This window comes from Bombina bombina, unplaced genomic scaffold (assembly GCF_027579735.1).
Source record: "Bombina bombina isolate aBomBom1 unplaced genomic scaffold, aBomBom1.pri scaffold_513, whole genome shotgun sequence".
NCBI lineage: Eukaryota > Metazoa > Chordata > Amphibia > Anura > Bombinatoridae > Bombina > Bombina bombina.
This window is the reverse complement of record NW_026512977.1, coordinates 69,483-80,507: the sequence shown is the minus strand read 5'-3', so window position 1 is coordinate 80,507 and position 11,025 is coordinate 69,483. Positions and strand designations below refer to the sequence as shown.

Below are 11,025 nucleotides of genomic sequence, written 5' to 3'. Positions count from 1 at the left end.
AAAAATATTTTTATTCAAAATTAATATTTAATATTTTTTTAACTGTGTATTTACTGTAAATACTTTACATTCCAATGTTCTTCACATAGTAGAAATGGTTATATGTATTTTTAAATAGATATTCCTATATATATATTTTTATACCTCTCTCTCTCTCTCTCTCTCTCTCTCTATATATATATATATATATATATATATATATATATATATATATACAGGGAGTGCAGAATTATTAGGCAAGTTGTATTTTTGAGGATTAATTTTATTATTGAACAACAACCATGTTCTCAATGAACCCAAAAAAATCATTAATATCCAAGCTGAATAGTTTTGGAAGTAGTTTTTAGTTTGTTTTTAGTTATAGCTATTTTAGGGGGATATCTGTGTGTGCAGGTGACTATTACTGTGTATAATTATTAGGCAACTTAACAAAAAACAAATATATACCCATTTCAATTATTTATTTTTACCAGTGAAACCAATATAACATCTCAACATTCACAAATATACATTTCTGACATTCAAAAACAAAACAAAAGCAAATCAGTGACAATATAGCCACCTTTCTTTGCAAGGACACTCAAAAGCCTGCCATCCATGGATTCTGTCAGTGTTTTGATCTGTTCACCATCAACATTGCATGCAGCAGCAACCACAGCCTCCCAGACACTGTTCAGAGAGGTGTACTGTTTTCCCTCCTTGTAAATCTCACATTTGATGATGGACCACAGGTTCTCAATGGGGTTCAGATCAGGTGAACAAGGAGGCCATGTCATTAGATTTTCTTCTTTTATACCCTTTCTTGCCAGCCACGCTGTGGAGTACTTGGACGCGTGTGATGGAGCATTATCCTGCATGAAAATCATGTTTTTCTTGAAGGATGCAGACATCTTCCTGTACCACTGCTTGAAGAAGGTGTCTTCCAGAAACTGGCAGTAGGACTGGGAGTTGAGCTTGACTCCATCCTCAACCTGAAAAGGCCCCACAAGCTCATCTTTGATGATACCAGCCCAAACCAGTACTCCACCTCCACCTTGCTGGCGTCTGAGTCGGACTGGAGCTCTCTGCCCTTTACCAATCCAGCCATGGGCCCATCCATCTGGCCCATCAAGACTCACTCTCATTTCATCAGTCCATAAAACCTTAGAAAAATCAGTCTTGAGATATTTCTTGGCCCAGTCTTGACGTTTCAGCTTGTGTGTCTTGTTCAGTGGTGGTCATCTTTCAGCCTTTCTTACCTTGGCCATGTCTCTGAGTATTGCACACCTTGTGCTTTTGGGCACTCCAGTGATGTTGCAGCTCTGAAATATGGCCAAACTGGTGGCAAGTGGCATCTTGGCAGCTGCACGCTTGACTTTTCTCAGTTCATGGGCAGTTATTTTGCGCCTTGGTTTTTCCACACGCTTCTTGCGACCCTGTTGACTATTTTGAATGAAACGCTTGATTGTTCGATGATCACGCTTCAGAAGCTTTGCAATTTTAAGAGTGCTGCATCCCTCTGCAAGATATCTCACTATTTTTGACTTTTCTGAGCCTGTCAAGTCCTTCTTTTGACCCATTTTGCCAAAGGAAAGGAAGTTGCCTAATAATTATGCACACCTGATATAGGGTGTTGATGTCATTAGACCACACCCCTTCTCATTACAGAGATGCACATCACCTAATATGCTTAATTGGTAGCAGGCTTTCGAGCCTATACAGCTTGGAGTAAGACAACATGCATAAAGAGGATGATGTGGTCAAAATACTCATTTGCCTAATAATTCTGCACACAGTGTGTATATATATATATATATATATATATATATATATTCATATATACAGGACTTTTCTCATAAAAGGTAATGTTTGTAATCATCATGTAAAATACTCTAGAGAGGGCTGCAAAATGTATTAAGGATTGTAAATAACTTTGTCCATTTGATTTTTTACAAAAAAATTATATATATTTATATAATATAATAGAACATTTTATTCTATGTGAAGAACATTGAAAAGTAAAATATTCATAATTCATGTTGGGTTTAGTGCACTTGGTTAAAAGTTGTCGGGATATCTCTATTGAAGTCTATGGGGAGAAAAAGTTAATGCACTATCGAAAATCCTGAAGTCTAAGCGCATCAGGATAAGCTCATGTGCAAAAAATTTACTTTTAAACTTGTAATACGCGCATTAACCAACGTACGCATAAAGCTTACTTCTAGCGATGTCTATGCTCGAGCCAAATACCGTTTGTAACCTAGCCCTATATGTTTTAGTGCTATTTCTGTTTGCTTAGAGCATTAGAGTCACAATAGCATTGTTAGTAATGTTGTAAAATGTGTTAATTAAAAAATAGGACATAAATATTTCAAAATCCACCGTCTCTAAACTTTTAATATTTGTTTAAATTAAATGTATTATTGATATATTGTAATGTTTTTCCCAGTTAGAAATATAATTGCACAGCATTAATATCATATTGTCTATCTCTAAATGTAGCTTAACTATAAAATTTAACTTTATATGTATTTTAAAGTGATGGTAAAGTTAGCTCAAACTCTATGAACTGTAGCATTCTGTGTGTCAAATAATTATAAGTTTAAGTCATCAGTTTCTATATATTATATTATTTATAAAGTTATTACCTTTAGAAAGTCGATTCGTAACATTACTAAATTCAACCCGTTTAAAGCAAAAATGTTTCTCCCACGATCAGGTTTTCTTTTGAGCCAATTGAAATTCTGGCTGTTAGGGCATCTGCCCCTTCATCCTTCTGTGCATGCGCTAAATACTTTTTCTACACACAGAGAAGTGCGCGCACTCCCGTTTTGCACATGCTTAGTAATTCCACCTAAGAATCCATAATTAAGTCATCTGCTTATTACGGACTGGCATGCACAGTCGGAGAATAGCGCATGTGCATTGTTACTCAGATTCTGTAAACACGCTTTAGAGAGGCGTGGAGAGCGGATGGGACCGCAGAAGAAGTCACTCCTAGAAGAAGACGGAAGTAGGGCTTGGGAGGAGTTTGGAGCCAAAGGGTCGGGAATTTGTCATAAAGATTTTTATTTCAAATAGATCAGTAATTTAAAAAATAACTTAGTGACTAACTAAATTATAGTTTAATAAATGCTAGCTTGTCTTGATTTCACCATAACTTTACCTTCACTTTAACTTATTAACAAAACTTATAATATAATTAATAGTTTATTAAGTATAATAATGTATATAGGGCATTTCAATGTGCATTTTGTTTCTTCATATTCATATGTTAGGGAGCAATCACACATATAGGGCCAGATTACAAGTGGAGCACTAAATATATCTTTTGTGAAAATGATATTTGCGCTCCACTGAGTAATACCAGTGCACGCGTGAGTGCGTGTGTGCTCTGGTATTACAAGTTGACAGCAATGCGAACGCAAGCTGGGAAGCATTGTGCTCACAATAGTGCGCTTCCATAGGCTCCAATGGGAGCCTCGTTCTGATGCCCTCAAAGACGGCACAAAACCTAAGCACAGTGAAGGGGGTAAGTAGCGCAAGGATGGCAAAAATATTAAATATATATGCTTATATACATATATATTTATGTGTTAATATGTGTATATACACATATTGACACACATATATATATATATATATATATATATATATATATATATATATATATGTGTATAAGCATATACATATATATTTACTGGGAACACACAGTTCCCATAGACCGCAATGTAAAGGCACAAATTTGCCCGTTTGCGGGCGTGCAATAATTTAGCACTCCACTTGTAATCTAGCTCATAATAAATGATTTTGTAATTTCTAATCTTACAAAGCAGTTCTTCAGTTTGACAAAAAATAGAGTATTATAATGAACATGTTGATAATGACAGCTAGAATTTGAATAGTAATTTTTAAAAATTAGAAAATGTTAAAAGGAAATTTTAATTTACTTTAAACTAGTCTGGGACTCTAGCGGCTTTGCAATAACTTGTCTATTAAACAAATCTGCTTAAGCTATTTATTAAGTGTGTGATCGTCATCATTTATATTGCCATGGTGCCAATCTGGAAGTGTGTGTACACACACATACAGTACTCTGAGACGAGCACATCATGTGCACTTTTCAAAGCAGTCTATGCAGTTTCTTTAACTGTAATTGTCCCATGAACCCTAGCAAGGCCAAGAAGCAAATTCTGTAACCTAGGTTTTCTTCAAAGTGTTGCAAATCAATATCTTGTACAGCATTTTTAGTACCTTGCTCTGATTTTTGTAAAACCACTGGTCCTTTTTTCCACTGAGCAAATAAAAGCACCTACTAGAAAATAAAATCTGTCATACAGCGTAGGAGCTTCAGTTAAGCACAATTTTTACACAAAAGCAAGTTGTGTTTCTTGTACCTTTAAATTCTTTGCTAAAAAATGCTAGTTACAGTCATAAAAATTAATGACTGATTACCATAATCAGCTTTATTTATTAAATGGCATTGTTATTAATTGCAGAGCAGAAGTGGTGGCAGGAGTGGAAGGCTGCTGAAGAAGAGAAAAAACAGAAAAAAGCTAACAAAGATAAGGAAACAGCAAAAATAGCAACTTCCCCTAATGTAAATGTTTCACGAACTGCTTGTGCCAGAGGTACAGCTCCACAATCAAGAGGTGCGGCGAAAACCATTCCCAACGCTAAAAAAACTATTGCAGCAACAGCCAGAGGGGTCAACAATAAAGCTGTTTCTACTAATGTAGCAAGGTATACAGTGCTTCCAATAAACAAACAGACAGATAGATCAATCGATTAATTGAAAAAATATTAGATTTATGTCACAGATTAAATTGCAAATGAGATGTTAAAAAACATAATTTATGTAGGAACTTACCTGATAAATTCATTTCTTTCATATTAACAAGAGTCCATGAGCTAGTGACGTATGGGATATACATTCCCACCAGGAGGGGCAAAGTTTCCCAAACCTTAAAATGCCTATAAATACACCCCTCACCACACCCACAAATCAGTTTAACGAATAGCCAAGAAGTGGGGTGATAAGAAAAAAAGTGCGAAGCATATAAAATAAGGAATTGGAATAATTGTGCTTTATACAAAAAAATCATAACCACCACAAAAAAGGGTGGGCCTCATGGACTCTTGTTAATATGAAAGAAATGAATTTATCAGGTAAGTTCCTACATAAATTATGTTTTCTTTCATGTAATTAACAAGAGTCCATGAGCTAGTGACGTATGGGATAATGACTACCCAAGATGTGGATCTTTCCACACAAGAGTCACTAGAGAGGGAGGGATAAAATAAAGACAGCCAATTCCTGCTGAAAATAATCCACACCCAAAATAAAGTTTAACAAAAAACATAAGCAGAAGATTCAAACTGAAACCGCTGCCTGAAGAACTTTTCTACCAAAAACTGCTTCAGAAGAAGAAAATACATCAAAATGGTAGAATTTAGTAAAAGTATGCAAAGAGGACCAAGTTGCTGCTTTGCAGATCTGGTCAACCGAAGCTTCATTCCTAAACGCCCAGGAAGTAGATACTGACCTAGTAGAATGAGCTGTAATTCTTTGAGGCGGAGTTTTACCCGACTCAACATAGGCAAGATGAATTAAAGATTTCAACCAAGATGCCAAAGAAATGGCAGAAGCTTTCTGGCCTTTCCTAGAACCAGAAAAGATAACAAATAGACTAGAAGTCTTACGGAAAGATTTCGTAGCTTCAACATAATATTTCAAAGCTCTAACAACATCCAAAGAATGCAATGATTTCTCCTTAGAATTCTTAGGATTAGGACATAATGAAGGAACCACAATTTCTCTACTAATGTTGTTGGAATTCACAACTTTAGGTAAAAATTCAAAAGAAGTTCGCAACACCGCCTTATCCTGATGAAAAATCAGAAAAGGAGACTCACACGAAAGAGCAGATAATTCAGAAACTCTTCTAGCAGAAGAGATGGCCAAAAGGAACAAAACTTTCCAAGAAAGTAATTTAATGTCCAATGAATGCATAGGTTCAAACGGAGGAGCTTGAAGAGCTCCCAGAACCAAATTCAAACTCCAAGGAGGAGAAATTGACTTAATGACAGGTTTTATACGAACCAAAGCTTGTACAAAACAATGAATATCAGGAAGAATAGCAATCTTTCTGTGAAAAAGAATAGAAAGAGCAGAGATTTGTCCTTTCAAAGAACTTGCGGACAAACCCTTATCCAAACCATCCTGAAGAAATTGTAAAATTCTCGGTATTCTAAAAGAATGCCAAGAAAAATGATGAGAAAGACACCATGAAATATAAGTCTTCCAGACTCTATAATATATCTCTCGAGATACAGATTTACGAGCCTGTAACATAGTATTAATCACGGAGTCAGAGAAACCTCTATGACCAAGAATCAAGCGTTCAATCTCCATACCTTTAAATTTAAGGATTTCAGATCCGGATGGAAAAAAGGACCTTGTGACAGAAGGTCTGGTCTTAACGGAAGAGTCCATGGCTGGCAAGATGCCATCCGGACAAGATCCGCATACCAAAACCTGTGAGGCCATGCCGGAGCTATTAGCAGAACAAACGAGCATTCCCTCAGAATCTTGGAGATTACTCTTGGAAGAAGAACTAGAGGCGGAAAGATATAGGCAGGATGATACTTCCAAGGAAGTGATAATGCATCCACTGCCTCCGCCTGAGGATCCCGGGATCTGGACAGATACCTGGGAAGTTTCTTGTTTAGATGAGAGGCCATCAGATCTATCTCTGGGAGCCCCCACAATTGAACAATCTGAAGAAATACCTCTGGGTGAAGAGACCATTCGCCCGGATGCAACGTTTGACGACTGAGATAATCCGCTTCCCAATTGTCTACACCTGGGATATGAACCGCAGAGATTAGACAGGAGCTGGATTCCGCCCAAACCAAAATTCGAGATACTTCTTTCATAGCCAGAGGACTGTGAGTCCCTCCTTGATGATTGATGTATGCCACAGTTGTGACATTGTCTGTCTGAAAACAAATGAACGATTCTCTCTTCAGAAGAGGCCAAAACTGAAGAGCTCTGAAAATTGCACGGAGTTCCAAAATATTGATCGGTAATCTCACCTCCTGAGATTCCCAAACTCCTTGTGCCGTCAGAGATCCCCACACAGCTCCCCAACCTGTGAGACTTGCATCTGTTGAAATTACAGTCCAGGTCGGAAGAACAAAAGAAGCCCCCTGAATTAAACGATGGTGATTTGTCCACCACGTTAGAGAGTGTCGAACAATCGGTTTTAAAGATATTAATTGAGATATCTTCGTGTAATCCCTGCACCATTGGTTCAGCATACAGAGCTGAAGAGGTCGCATGTGAAAACGAGCAAAGGGGATCGCGTCCGATGCAGCAGTCAGAAGACCTAGAATTTCCATGCATAAGGCTACCGAAGGGAATGATTGTGACTGAAGGTTTCGACAAGCTGTAATCAATTTTAGACGTCTCTTGTCTGTTAAAGACAGAGTCATGGACACTGAATCTATCTGGAAACCCAGAAAGGTTACCCTTGTTTGAGGAATCAAAGAACTTTTTGGTAAATTGATCCTCCAACCATGATCTTGAAGAAACAACACAAGTCGATTCGTATGAGACTCTGCTAAATGTAAAGACGGAGCAAGTACCAAGATATCGTCCAAATAAGGAAATACCACAATACCCTGTTCTCTGATTACAGACAGAAGGGCACCGAGAATCTTTGTGAAAATTCTTGGAGCTGTAGCAAGGCCAAACGGTAGAGCCACAAATTGGTAATGCTTGTCTAGAAAAGAGAATCTCAGGAACTGATAATGATCTGGATGAATCGGAATATGCAGATATGCATCCTGTAAATCTATTGTGGACATATAATTCCCTTGCTGAACAAAAGGCAATATAGTCCTTACAGTTACCATCTTGAACGTTGGTATCCTTACATAACGATTCAATAATTTTAGATCCAGAACTGGTCTGAAGGAATTCTCCTTCTTTGGTACAATGAAGAGATTTGAATAAAACCCCATCCCCTGTTCCGGAACTGGAACTGGAATAATTACTCCAGCCAACTCTAGATCTGAAACACAATTCAGAAATGCTTGAGCTTTCACTGGATTTACTGGGACATGGGAAAGAAAAAATCTCTTTGCAGGAGGTCTCAACTTGAAACCAATTCTGTACCCTTCTGAAACAATGTTCTGAATCCAAAGATTGTGAACAGATTTGATCCAAATTTCTTTGAAAAAACGTAACCTGCCCCCTACCAGCTGAACTGGAATGAGGGCCGTACCTTCATGTGAACTTAGAAGCAGGCTTTGCCTTTCTAGCAGGCTTGGATTTATTCCAGACTGGAGATGGTTTCCAAACTGAAACTGCTCCTGAGGACGAAGGATCAGGCTTTTGTTCTTTGTTGAAACGAAAGGAACGAAAACGATTGTTAGCCCTGTTTTTACCTTTAGATTTTTTATCCTGTGGTAAAAAAGTTCCTTTCCCACCAGTAACAGTTGAAATAATAGAATCCAACTGAGAACCAAATAATTTGTTTCCCTGGAAAGAAATGGAAAGTAGAGTTGATTAGAAGCCATATCAGCATTCCAAGTCTTAAGCCATAAAGCTCTTCTGGCTAAGATAGCCAGAGACATAAATCTAACATCAACTCTAATAATATCAAAAATGGCATCACAGATGAAATTATTAGCATGCTGGAGAAGAATAATAATATCATGAGAATCACGATTTGTTACTTGTTGCGCTAGAGTTTCCAACCAAAAAGTTGAAGCTGCAGCAACATCAGCCAATGATATAGCAGGTCTAAGAAGATTACCTGAACATAGATAAGCTTTTCTTAGAAAAGATTCAATTTTTCTATCTAAAGGATCCTTAAACGAGGTACCATCTGACGTAGGAATGGTAGTACGTTTAGCAAGGGTAGAAATAGCCCCATCAACTTTAGGGATTTTGTCCCAAAATTCTAATCTGTCAGGCGGAACAGGATATAATTGCTTAAAACGTTTAGAAGGAGTAAATGAATTACCCAATCTATCCCATTCCTTAGCAATTACTGCAGAAATAGCATTAGGAACAGGAAAGACTTCTGGAATAACCGCAGGAGCTTTAAAAACCTTATCCAAACGTATAGAATTAGTGTCAAGAGGACTAGAATCCTCTATTTCTAAAGCAATTAGTACTTCTTTAAGTAAAGAGCGAATAAATTCCATCTTAAATAAATATGAAGATTTATCAGCATCAATCTCTGAGACAGAATCCTCTGAACCAGAAGAGTCCAAAGAATCAGAATGATGGTGTTCATTTAAAAATTCATCTGTAGAGAGAGAAGATTTAAAAGACTTTTTACGTTTACTAGAAGGAGAAATAACAGACAAAGCCTTCTTTATGGATTCAGAAACAAAATCTCTTATGTTATCAGGAACATTCTGCACCTTAGATGTTGAGGGAACTGCAACAGGCAATGGTACATCACTAAAGGAAATATTATCTGCATTAACAAGTTTGTCATGACATTTAATACAAACAACAGCTGGAGGAATAGCTACCAAAAGTTTACAGCAGATACACTTAGCTTTGGTAGATCCAGCAGGCAGAGGTTTTCCTGTAGTATCTTCTGGCTCAGATGCAACGTGAGACATCTTGCAATATGTAAGAGAAAAAACAACATATAAAGCAAAATAGATCAAATTCCTTATAAGACAGTTTCAGGAATAGGAAAAAAATGCCAAACATCAAGCTTCTAGCAACCAGAAGCAAATGAAAAATGAGACTGAAATAATGTGGAGACAAAAGCGACGCCCATATTTTTTGGCGCCAAATAAGACGCCCACATTATTTGGCGCCTAAATGCTTTTGGCGCCAAAAAATGACGCCACATCCGGAACGCCGACATTTTTGGCGCAAAATAACGTCAAAAAATGACGCAACTTCCGGCGACACGTATGACGCCGGAAACGGAAATGAATTTTTGCGCCAAAAAAGTCCGCGCCAAGAATGACGCAATAAAATGAAGCATTTTCAGCCCCCGCGAGCCTAACAGCCCACAGGGAAAAAAGTCAAATTTTTGAGGTAAGAAAAATATGATAATTAAAGCATAATCCCAAATATGAAACTGACTGTCTGGAAATAAGGAAAGTTGAACATTCTGAGTCAAGGCAAATAAATGTTTGAATACATATATTTAGAACTTTATAAATAAAGTGCCCAACCATAGCTTAGAGTGTCACAGAAAATAAGACTTACTTACCCCAGGACACTCATCTACATGTTTGTAGAAAGCCAAACCAGTACTGAAACGAGAATCAGTAGAGGAAATGGTAAATATAAGAGTATATCGTCGATCTGAAAAGGGAGGTAAGAGATGAATCTCTACGACCGATAACAGAGAACCTTATGAAATAGACCCCGTAGAAGGAGATCACTGCATTCAATAGGCAATACTCTCCTCACATCCCTCTGACATTCACTGCACGCTGAGAGGAAAACCGGGCTCCAACTTGCTGCGGAGCGCATATCAACGTAGAATCTAGCACAAACTTACTTCACCACCTCCCTTGGAGGCAAAGTTTGTAAAAACTGATTTGTGGGTGTGGTGAGGGGTGTATTTATAGGCATTTTAAGGTTTGGGAAACTTTGCCCCTCCTGGTGGGAATGTATATCCCATACGTCACTAGCTCATGGACTCTTGTTAATTACATGAAAGAAATCAGCCGCTAGCAGGGGGTGTCAATCAGCTAGATCGTATAGGATCGGGCGGATTGAAGACCGCAGCCTCAGAGGCAGTGGATCAGTTATGGAGCAGTGGTCTATAGACCGCTGCTTCATAATTGCTGTTTCTGGCGAGCCTGACGGCTCGTGCAGATACAGGGGCATCAAGCTCCATTTGGAGCTTGCTAAATCGGCCCCATTGTGTAGTGTGTGTGCTTGTAGTGTTTATCATTTGTGTAGTATGTGTGTATGTTGAGTATGTGTCTAGTGTATGTGTGCAGTCATTGTGTAGTGTGTTTGTTTCTAGTGTGTATCATTTTTGTAGTATA

General features: G+C 37.8%; 1 protein-coding gene across 1 annotated transcript in view; it reads left to right on the top strand.

Annotated features, from left to right (window-relative positions):
- The first annotated feature begins 4,492 nt into the window (after positions 1-4,492).
- LOC128644651 (uncharacterized) overlaps positions 4,493-11,025 on the top strand; it is a 71,339-nt gene continuing 64,806 nt past the window's right edge. Inside the window, exon 1 of the mRNA XM_053697176.1 lies at positions 4,493-4,722. The gene's annotated coding sequence lies outside the window, so the exon portion shown is untranslated. The remainder of the gene's footprint in view (positions 4,723-11,025) is intronic.